The sequence below is a fragment of the Bombina bombina genome, chromosome 6 (assembly GCF_027579735.1).
Source record: "Bombina bombina isolate aBomBom1 chromosome 6, aBomBom1.pri, whole genome shotgun sequence".
NCBI lineage: Eukaryota > Metazoa > Chordata > Amphibia > Anura > Bombinatoridae > Bombina > Bombina bombina.
In genome coordinates this window covers 735,270,418-735,282,671 of record NC_069504.1, presented here as the reverse complement: position 1 = coordinate 735,282,671, position 12,254 = coordinate 735,270,418, and the positions used below count along the sequence as shown (strand labels likewise).

The 12,254-nt window shown below is 42.3% G+C and overlaps 1 protein-coding gene across 1 annotated transcript in view; it reads left to right on the top strand.

Annotated features, from left to right (window-relative positions):
• Window positions 1–12,254, top strand: part of PHYHIP (phytanoyl-CoA 2-hydroxylase interacting protein) — a 345,321-nt gene that overhangs the window by 52,726 nt on the left and 280,341 nt on the right. The window contains exon 2 of the mRNA XM_053717962.1: window positions 10,256–10,401. The gene's annotated coding sequence lies outside the window, so the exon portion shown is untranslated. The remainder of the gene's footprint in view (window positions 1–10,255; window positions 10,402–12,254) is intronic.

Genomic DNA, 12,254 nt, shown 5'->3' with positions numbered 1-12,254 from the left:
TGCACTTCCTGTTAGGGAGGAGTTAATATCCCATAAGTAATGGATGACCCGTGGACTGACTACACTACAGGAGAAAGGAATTTATCAGGTAAGCATAAATTATGTTTTTGTTCGGCATTTATTAAATCAAAACAAGTTATATATAAGCTTCAAGTCTATGCCATGTCAGCAACTCAGGATATCTTTATTTTATATAGATTCATATAGGCCAAGAAGACTGGTTCACATTCATCACACTCTATATGGCCTGCCATATCACATTTGTATCACAGGGGCTCCTGCTATATGTTGGATTCTGATATATAGATGCTGAGAGTCAGAGGGCCTTCTTCCCTTGGGAAGTGTTCCTTGTTTTTAGAGAAGACAGCCGTGTAGGGGTTTTTGTACCCGAGCACAATGTCTATTCTGACTCATGGTAGCATACCGTTGATAGTAACGGTCAGCAGTCTAACTGGGGGCTTTGTTCCTACGTTTACCCTTCCTTTCTCTTCCGGAAGTCTGGGACTCTTGTCTTTGGTTTTTACTAGCCTTTGGGCTGGGACCATTATCTTGGAATAAAGATTGGGGGTCGGTTACTCTATGCAGGGTTGACCGTTTTCTTTAGAGTCGGTTCTCTCCTTTGTGGGAGGTCTTGGATGTCCTCCTCTTTTCCTCTGGTGTTCGGTGCTGGGAGGGGACGCTCCTTGGAGCCTGATATTCGGAGGGCTGTGAGCCCTTGAAAGGTTTGCAGTTGCATCCAGCTACAGCTATGGCACTTTGAGGGTGTATCCAGCTACAGCTAATTGCACTTTCGGTGTTAGCAAGCTTTGAAACACCTTTTGGTGTTTGGGTTTAGCTACGGTGAATCAGCTTGCTACCTGGAAGCTGATCATTGGGAGTTCCTTTTCAGTCTGTTGGTGTTCTTTTTGGAGAACTTTCTCCTAGCTGCTGGGATAGTTATCATATTTCTGCTGTCTCTGCTGTCTAGCTTGCAGGTCTAGACTTAATATGAGGCAATGAGGAACTCATGGTTTTCCTGGAGTACCTTTGGGTACAGTACAGGGTCAGGGATATGAGGTGTTCCTCAAGTCCTTTTTGGAACATGTTTCCCTGTGTATGGATCTCTTTTTCTTCGGTCCTTGTGTTTCTAGGGAGTTCATCTCTCTGGGCGTGTCAGGGTGCCAGGAATCAGACTGAGACGAGAAGTGCAAAAATAATCACACCTTTATTAATAACAAATAAATAATAAAAAGTCCACAAGTCAAATAACAAGCCAGGAGTCAAAGCCAGAGCTGGTAGTCAGATGAGCCGAGTCAGGAGCCAAAGAGAGTAGTCAGACGAGCCAAGTCAGGAACCAGGAGGGACGTCAGACAGCCAGGTAATACACAGGAACAGGAACTCACAAACAGGTCTGAGACAACACAAGGGCAAAGCATACTGAACAGAGGCCCTTTAAATAATAAGTGATGACATCACAATACTGAGACTGCAGCCTGTCTCACACGGCTGATGTACACCAGTCCAGCCATAAGAGGGCGTGCAGGAAATGAGCAGCATCAGACACTCTGCACCAGATTCAGTAAGAGGTAAGTAAAATGGCTGCCAGCAGCACATGGCAAAGAAAGCAGGGAAAAATCCTGACAGTACCCTCCCCTCAACGACCCCTGCGGAGGACAAAAGGCTTATTGGGGAAACGGGCATGGAAGGAACGGAGGAGGGCAGGAACATGAACATCAGCGGAGGGAACCCATGAACGCTACTCCGGACCGTAGCCCCTCTAGTGAATCAAATACTGTAAGCGGCCTCTGGACATACAAGAGTCAATAATGCTGCTGACCTCATATTCTTCATGGTTGTCAACAGAGATAGGACGAGGACGAGGCCACACATTGGTAAACCGATTACAAACCAATGGTTTCAAGAGGGAGACATGAAAAACATTGGAGATGCACATTACAGGAGGAAGGTCAAGAGCGTAGGCCACAAGATTGACCCGTCGGAGTATTCGATAAGGACCAACATTACGGGGAGCCAATTTATTGGAAGGCACCCGAAGGTTCAAGTTGCGTGAGGACAGCCAAACCCTCACACCAACCTGGTAGGAAGGCGCGGACAGAAGCCTACGATCAGCCTGGAACTTTTGGCGCTGCATAGAATGATGAAGGCAATCCTGAATCTGCACCCATGTGGAACGTAGTTGCTGGAGATGCTCCTCCAAAGCCGGAATACCCTGAGACATGAATGAATCGGGCAACAAGGATGGTTGGAACCCATAATTCGCCATGAACGGGGAAGCATTAATAGAAGCATGGAAGGAAGCATTAATAGAACTATTACGAGTGAACTCTGCCCAAGGTAACAGTTCAGACCAATTATTGTGGTGATCTGAGACATAGCAACGGAGGAACTGTTCCAGAGTTGATTAGACCATTATGCAGCCCCATTGGATTGAGGGTGATATGCCGAGGAGAATGAAAGCTGGATCCCCATTTGAGCACAAAAGGAACGCCAAAATCTGGAGACAATCTGGCTACCCCGGTCCGAGACCATCTCCTTGGGTAACCCATGTAAACGGAAGACCTCCCGGGCAAAAATTGAAGCAAGTTCCTGAGCAGTAGGCAGCTTCTTCAAGGGAATGCAATGCAACATTTTAGAAAAATAGTCAACCACCATTAGGATAACAGTATTGCCATTGGAAACAGGGAGCTCGACAATGAAGTCCATGGAAAGATGTGTCCAAGGACACTCACCATTAGCAATAGGTTGAAGAAGATTCACAGGAAGACGTCGAGGAGTGTTATTCTGTGTACAGACTGAGCAGGAGGCAACATACGCAGCAACATCAGAACGAAGACCTGGCCACCAGAATTGTCGAGTGACAGACCAAATCATTTGGTTCTTGCCCGGGTGACCTGCGGCTTTAGGATAGTGGTAAGTGTGCAATAGTTTAGTTTGAAGATTCTCAGGAACAAAGCACTTACCACTAGGTTTCTCAGGAGGTGCATTGGTTTGTGCAGCCAGGATCTCTCCCCCAAGGGAGAAGTCAAAGTAGTATGTATGGTAGCCAAAATATGATCAGGAGGTATAACTAGAATAGGTACAGACTCCTCCTTGAACAAAGGCGAAAATTGTCGAGAGAGGGCATCAGCCCTAACATTCTTACTACCAGGCAGGTAGGAGACCACATAATTAAACCAAGACAAAAATAGCGCCCATCTGGCCTGTCGGGCGGCAAACATTTTTCTTCAGATAGATAAGCCAAATTCTTGTGGTCAGTAAGAATGAGCACTGGTACGCTAGTACCCTCGAGAAGATGCCTCCATTCCTTGAGTGCCAAAATTATGGCCAATAATTCCCTGTCGTCAATTTCATAATTGCACTCCGCCGGAGACAATTTCTTAGAGAAGAAACCGCACGTATGCAAGGAACCGTCAGGTGTAGGACGTTGAGACATGAGGGCACCTACTCCAGTCTCAGACCCATCAACCTCAAGAACGAAAGGCAGGACAGGGTTAGGATGAGCCAGAACTGGAGCAGCAGCAAAGGCAGTCTTAAGTCTCTCAAAAGCCTTATTGGCAGTAGGTGACCAATGGAGTGGATTAGTCTCCTTACGGGTCATCTCAGTGATAGATTTGACCAAGGAAGAAACGTTTTTAATAAGCTTCCTATAGTAATTGTCAAAGCCCAAAAAACGTTGAATAGAGTGAAGACCAACTGGGCGAGGCCACTGCAGGACTGCAGACAACTTGTCAGGATCCATGGAGAACCCTGCAACGGAGATTACATAACCTAGGAAGGTTACTTGAGTCTGATGGAACTCACATTTCTCGAGTTTACAAAACAGGCCATTCTCACGTAATCTCTGAAGTACCCGTGTAACATCAGAATGATGAGCCTTAAGAGTGGGTGAGTGTATGAGGATATCATCTAAGTACACCACAACACACTGCTGCAACATATCTCGTGGGGACATCATAAATAAATTCCTGGAAAACAGCTGGAGCATTGCATAGGCCAAAGGGCATTAGAAGATACTCATAATGCCCGCTCCTGGTGTTAAAGGCTGTTTTCCATTTGTGGCCCTCCTTAATCCTAATGAGATTGTATGCTCCTCTCAAATCAAGTTTAGAAAAAACAGTAGCTCTCTTGAGGCGGTCAAAGAGTTCCGTAATGAGCGGAATAGGGTAAGCATTCTTAATGGTAAGACGATTAAGACCCCTATAATCGATGCATGGTCTTAACTCGCCACCCTTTTTCTTCACAAAGAAGAAGCCAGCCCCTGCAGGAGACCAGGATTTGCGGATGATCCCCCGCGACAGATCATCGGCAACATACTCCTCCATAGCACAATTCTCCGCAACAGACAGAGGGTAAACCCGGCACGCATCTTGTCAAAAACGTCTAGGAACTGTCGGTACTCCTCTGGCAATTCAGATACTGAAGAAGTGCACAAGACTTTGACTGGTTTCCGAAGACAAGCTGAGATCGGGGACGAGGATAAACCACCCAAGGTCTGCCCCCGACTGGACCTTAGGTGTGAGCGTTTCCTGGGCCGTGTAGGACAAGACTTTAAAAGGTGGCCCTGTAACCCACAATAGAGGCAGAGCCCCTCCCTCCTCCTAAAGGCCCTCTCCCCTGCAGAGAGATGCGTGAATCCCAACTGCATTGGCTCAGCAGTACCTGGTGAGTTGGGACCAGGAGGCATGGGAGGAGAGGGAGGCATGGGTGGTAACGAACACGTAGGAGACAACGTAACAGAAGGCTTCCGCAAGTGCTCCTTGAAACAGGGCCTCTCACTTAGTCTGATGTCAATTAGGATTAAAAAGACACCAAAGACTTGAGATCCTCTGGCAAATCTCTGGCAGCAACTTCGTCTTTAATCGCATCAGAGAGCCCATGAAAGATGGCGGCAACAAGGGCTTCATTGTTCCAACCTACCTCTGCGGTAAGTGTACAGAACTCAGTGGCATACTGAGCAACAGATCTCGTACCTTGCTGAATAGACATGATTCATTTAGCAGCAGAGGAGGAGCGAGCAGGAACATCAAAAACCCTTCGAAAAGAAGCCACAAATTCAGGGTTATTTGAAATCACAGGTTTATTAGTCTATCCCAGGCAAGAGCTGTGTCAGAGAGTAATGAAAGGAGAAATCTCACCTTAGCTCTGTCAGAGGGAAAAGCCTGAGGTAACATCTCAAAGTAAATGCCAACCTGGTTCAAAAACCCTTTGCACTAAATAGGATCACCTCCATATCGCTGAGGTAGAGGTGCAGAACTGAACATGCTCCTGGTAGTACTAGGTGCAGCAGCAGAAACAGGAGCAGCCATTATTTGTGGGACACTCTGGTCCAAATGTGCAGTGCGAGTCAGCAGGGTTTGCAGGGCTAGTACAAACTGATCCAAGCGGTGATCCTGTTCATCCATCCTGGAAATGATGGTAGGTAAAGGTTGATTATTAACACCATCAGGATTCATGGCCCTTGCGTAATGTCAGGGTGCCAGGAATCAGACTGAGACAAGAAGTGCAAAAATAATCACACCTTTATTAATAACAAAGAAATAATAAAAAGTCCACAAGTCAATCAACAAGCCAGGAGTCAAAGCCAGAGCTGGTAGTCAGACGAGCCGAGTCAGGGGTCAAAGCAAGTAGTCAGATGAGCCGAATCAGGAACCAGGAGGGACGTCAGACAGCCAGGTAATACACAGGAACAGGAACTCACAAACAGGTCTGAGACAACGCAAGGGCAAAGCATACTGAACAGAGGCCCATTAAATAATAAGTGATGACATCACAATACTGAGACTGCAACCTGTCTCACACGGATGATGTACACCAGTCCGGCCATAAAAGGGCGTGCAGGAAATGAGCAGCATCAGACACTCTGCACCAGATTCAGTAAGAGGTAAGTAAAATGACTCAATGGCTTGTGCAAACGATCAATGAGGAGTACCAGGCACATTTTCCATAAAAATAAGACTTAACTTTTATTTGGCTTGTCAGCTTCCATTAAAATCTTTTATACTTTAACAACATTTAGACAGGTAGAACAGCATTCTCTTGCTCACGCGTTTCGGCGACAGCCGTAATCATAGCATGTGTCGCTGAAACGCGGAAGCAAGAGAATGCTGTTCTTCCTGTCTAAATGTTGTTAGAGTATTCATGATTTTAATGGACGCTGACAAGCCAAACAAAAGTTAAGTCTTATTTTTATGGGAAATTTGCTTGGTGCTCCTCATTGATCGTTTGATCATTTGCACAAGCCATTGGGCCAATTGGGGAGTAGAAGTGAGCACAGGTGTTACAGGAGTAACCGTCAGACCCTGGGTGAAAGTGGGATTTCCCGAAAACACTGAGGTACAAGCATAACAAATCGATAGAGGAGGAGAAGCTGAAGCGGTCAAAGCCGTCACAGTAGTGATCGAGGAGGGAGCCTGGCTGAATAAAGCCTTTTTCATATAAGGAGTACACCGATTGGTAACACACAAGAGGCTCCTGTGGACCGACACACAGACGGGATGCAGATTTCAGCGACCATTCCGCACAAAGCAAGTAAGATACGTACCACATTTCTAACCTCACTAAATGATTGCTTGTTTGTACTGTGACAATTTCAAGCCCTGTTTGGATGTCAGAGGCATTATTACTAAGGACCGAGATAGGTCTAATTGAGTAGCGCTTAAAACAGCGGGAATATCCCTCGTAAAATAACATAAGAAAATAATCCTTTGGTGCTTGGACTTTTGTTTGTGTTCAGTATTAAGTAAAATGACTGCCAGCAGTACATGACAAACAAAGCAGGGAAAAAAAACCCTAACAGGGTGTTGCTATTGTACGACAACCCTGGGTTGTTCTATGTTCTGCAGAGTGGAATGATCCTTTGGATTTTTCATGAGAATCTGTTCTCCTTTTTGGGGGCAGATAGCGGTCCTTGTCTTGGCCGGGTACCTTTATGGGTGTCTTGATCCGCGGGGCTGACACCTCGGAGGTTGTTTGGGCTTGACCGACTCTGGGACTGAGTGGTTTAATTCGACTTTGCCGGCGGTGTAACTAATGTGCAGTTAACTGGGCTTCGGGTTTTCTCCCGTGTCATCTATATTTTTAGGGTGTCGAGTAATCCGGCTGTGGTGCCTCTCAAAGGGGCTGCCTTTTGTACCCACCCATTTTTTGCATTCTGTGTCCTCTAGCTTGAGCATTCTTTTCCCAAAAGTAATGAATGCAGCTGTGGACTCCCTTTTAAGAAGAAAAACATAAATTATGCTTACCTGATAATTTAATTTTCTTCTGAAGGGAAGAGTCCACAGTCCATGTTTTTTTCTATGAGGCAGCTGTAATTTTTCTTCTGGCACCCTTTTTCACACTGATATTTCTCCTACTGTTCCTTGTTCCCTCGGCAGAATGACTGGGGGATGAGGGAAATGGGGGAGGTATGTAAGCCTTTGGCTGGGGTGTCTTTGCCTCCTCCTGGTTACCAGGTTCTGTATTAATGTAATGCAGTGATGAATGCAGCTGTGGACTCTTCTCTTCAGAAGAAAATGAAATTATCAGGTAAGCATAATTTATGTTTTTTTCTGTCTAGCTATAATCTTCACCAGAGCCCTAGTAACCATGAGAATGCCTAAACATTTGTAATTGCAACACATTTCTGGGCGAGGTGGTGCATTATCTGACAGAAATGCAGGGGTGCCAATATTTTGACCATGACTCTGTGTGTGTGTGTGTGTGTGTGTGTGTATGTATATATATATATATATATATATATATATATATATATATATATATATTCACACTCATCTTTAGAGATACTTTAAATCCAACATCAGACTCCCAGATTTGGAAACCAGTTTACAAGCTTTAAAACTAACATCAGACTACCAGCTTTGCAAACCAGTTTACAAGGTAATTCATTTGAATGGCCTCTCCAAACCAGTTTACAAGCTTTGAAACCAACATCAGACTCCCAGATTTGCAAACCAGTTTACAAGCTTTAAATCTAACATCAGACTCACAGATTTGCAAACCAGTTTACAAGCTTTAAAACCAACATCAGACTCCCAGATTTGCAAACCAGTTTACAAGCTTTAAATCCAACATCAGACTCACAGATTTACAAACCAGTTTACAAGCTTTAAAAACAACATCAGACTCCCAGATTTGCAAACCAGTTTACAAGCTTTAAATCTAGCATCAGACTACCAGCTTTGCAAACCAGTTTACAAGGTAATTCATTTGAATGGCCTCTCCAATCAAGATACTGAGTGCAATTATTTAGTATTTCTGTTGGGCTATTATGGAATTGTTTTTAACTTTCATTGTAATATTCCAATCTTTTATCTCCCCCTCTGCTGTGTTTCAAACCACTCCTCCCCCTATACTTTATTATCAGGAATGTTTACTTCTCCTTTCTCTTTTCTACAGATTTAAATCCAACATGAGACTCCCAGTTTTGCAAGCACTAGCCCTCCATTCCTCCCACCAGCACCCACCGTAGTGTTTACCTTAATATATAATCACCTTCTAATAGTAATTATGTACAGCTGTCACTAATAATCCAGGATAGAGAAACCACTTCAGACTCACAGCATTTGTATCACATTCTTTTACACTTTTTCAAACCTCATTTGCTCAGTCACCACACACTTTTTTTGTTTTCCTATGTCATCACTCACTCTTGGTTCACTCTGCCTTATATCAGACTTCCTTCCCTTCTCCCTTACCTTCTGTGTTCATTCCGTTTCCTTTAGATTGTAAGCTTGAGAGCCACTCTACCTGTAGGACGCTACTTCTGATTGTGCTCAAGGGGGGCCTTCCTCTCCTTCTGTATAACTCAATTATTGGACCTAAAACTGTTATTTACCCCTACTGTACTTGCTTGTGTATTCCTGTAATGTTTTTATTCTTTGTATAATGCTACGTAATCTGCTGACGCTTTATAAATAACTAATAATAATAATATCTCTATGTTAAAGCCCTTTAACATAGTGCCCTTTATAACGTTTGTGTGCAATATTTCTTTTTAGATAATTTTTATTAGATGGTGTTATTATGAGTGTAAGTGTACTTTGTAATGTATTTGGGATGTGTTTTGTGACACTTTTTAGTTTTGTGAAACAGTTAACCAGAGCTCTGAGGATGCAGTAATCATTCTAGTATAAATCGTGATTGTGCTCAAGCATTTACTTTCAGCTCATAATACCAGCGGTAAACCCAACGAGCTCAAACATCTGCAATAAACCCCTTACCGCTCTCGCGCAAATGTGAATGCTTCACAATTAATCTGGCCCATTATGTAGCTTTCTAGTAATATATAATTATTCTTATATGTTTACTGGTTTTAATCATTTGTTATTTTTTTAAAGCAAATAACATAGTCCCAACAATTTAAAATTACTTTAAAGTTTTATTTTGACTTGTCTAAATATGCTTTACTAGCATAAAAAGATATGTAAGAGTATATGTTCTTTCCCTTTAATAATACAGGTAAAGGAAAAAGTCAGTGGCACAATATGGTATGTTTAATATACGCTGCTTCTGAAAATACAGTTGAAAGCCTTTGGCAGCGGTATAATAGATCACATTTTGTAAACTTTGCCTTTGATAACCGGTGGATCAAGCTAGCTGGTTTAGTAATACTAATTCTGTTTAATAGAAAATTATTAAACATTTACTGAGATTTTAGTCAACTTCTTTATAATGTCATAAACGATTAGTTGTGTAGGAATATTGTCTATAGAAAAATATGATGCCACCAACCAGAGTTCCTGATCCTCTCCTAGATGTGACTTGGGTCATGTTTTAAAGGTTGTCTGGCTGGTTAAAACCAGAAAAGTTTTCCTTCATGATTCAGATAGAGCATTCAATTTTAAACAATTTTCTAATTTACTTCTAATATCACATTTTCTTCATTGTGATTGTATCTTTTGATGAAAAGCAGTGACATAAGCTCAGGAGTGTGCATGTGTCTGTAGCTCTATATGGCAGCAGTTTCTCAAGAATGTTTATGCTTGAGCACTAAATGGCAACTTTATTTCCTGCTATGTAGTGCTCCAGACACCTACCGAGGCATCTCTTCAACAAAGAATATACCATGGGAACGAAGCAAATTTTATGCTCTGTCTCAATCAAAAAATTAAAGATTATTTTCCTGGTGTAAGTCATCGAGATTGTTACAATTAAGTGTCTATTTCCCTGTTTTTAAAGGGATATGAAACCCAAAAATGTTATTTTATTTTATAATACTTGGTGTTATTAACTATAAAACATTATTCTTTTATTAAAGACTTTATATTACAAGAAGTTCCAAGTTCTTCTGTGACACCTCCAAACCGACTCTTGCTTATGGTGACACGCCGTCGAGTGACAGAAACTGTTAGAGGTCTGGTGGAAAGCAGCTCTGCGTGCAGCGCTTATGACAACTGAGATCCTGTAAGTGCATTTTAGGTCTCTATATAGTAGCTACACTGCACATGAGGGTCTTTTCCGTTTCTTATATATATTAGATGACACAGAGACCAAAATATCATTATTTAGCTAAACTTGGTATTGCTCTAGCAGTAATGGTAATTTTTGGAGAAAACTATATATCCCTACAAACAGGGCCCAAAATTTCAAGTCCTAAGCTACTAGCCAGGCCAAAATATTACTCGCTACTTCTGATTCCACCCATCACCTTTCCACACCCGTCCACACCCACTAGCACCCCTCACTGCATCCACTACCCCAACCACTCTTTGTATATATTTAGCCGATGTGAAACACCTTATTGTGCAGTAATGTTTTAATATTTATTTTATTTTAAACCATAACAAATTAATTCCCTCTCACATGATGCAAAGTTGTGTAAACCAGGGCAAGTTCAATCTAAGGCTGCAGTGAGATGAAACAAAACTGTCGCCCATGTTCCTCAGCGCATCTATACCATCACAAGGTGCTCCACCGTCATGGAGGCATCTTGTCACTGTGCCTACATGCCCAGCCTTCAATAATGATTGAATGGTGATTCAACATTCATTCACTATCTTTAACTACTCTCCCAGTGCGAGTGGGCGGGTGGAAATTTTGAGCCTTGTCTACAAAATAGGATTTTTATATTTATATATTACTATTAGCTTGCATTATTTGTTCTTATATTATGATTTACATTGTGTATAGACATATGCTGGTTTTATTGTTTTGTAACAGTTTTTTATTTATGCAATTAATTGTTTATTTAATGCAACAACCATTTGCTCAAAAAAGTTGTATACATTTCTTTAAAAAGGATCTTTAGCATTATTTGGCTAGATAGCATACATATAGTTTGTGTGCAAAGACATATTTCCCACACAAATATTTGTTTTTTTAGCAGATCATACACTTTCAGAATCTACTTTTATTTTGGATATATACACATAAAAAAGCTACAACAAGAATGCAATATTTTATGTCATTTTCTATAACATACCTGGTAAACAACATATGAATCATATTATAAATTATGAAGTCAATCTTTTTATGACCTCACATATACCAGTGATTCGCTTTTGTCAAAACACCACAATTTTAGATTATGTGCCTATTTTTCCAGTAGTATTTAAAGGGACATAAAAAGGAAAATGAAAATTCTTTAAATTGATATCCCTTACTCGGTAAGCATCTCCTCATATATCTTCATATTAGTAAATGTATACACCTACTCTAGCTGAAAAGACTACAACTAAGAGCAGTCCACAGTTGAAGTAAGATTTCCCTCTCTAGCTGAAAAGACTATGGGGGGTAGTTATCAAGCCATCAACCTCAAATACGCTGGAATTCCGCAGCGTATTTGTGGCGAGGCTGATTCGCCTTAGTTATCAAGCCCTAGATACCGGCAAAAGTAGAATTTAGTGACGTAAGCTTCGATCCGCCGGACTCAGTCCGACACAGATCGATTCTTACGTCACTACAGATGTTCCGCACACAAGTGCGGCACAATCTGACTACTTTTGCTAGTTATCAAAAAACTAACAGGTACGCTCGGCACTTTTCCGGCCCAGTGTACCTGATTTTCAAACCGCCACCCTGGAGGCGGCGGATCCCATAGGAATCAATGGGAGTCTGACCATAGCGAAAGTTCATGTTCGCTGCTGCCAGACATCCCATTGATTCCTATGGGAGATGTCTGCACCTTACATGTACCCCGAGTCTAAACACCCCTAATCTGTCCCCCCCTACACCGCCGCAACTAAATAAATGTATTACCCCCTAAACCGCCGCCCCCGGAGCCCACTGCCACTCTAATAAACTGATTAACCCCTAAA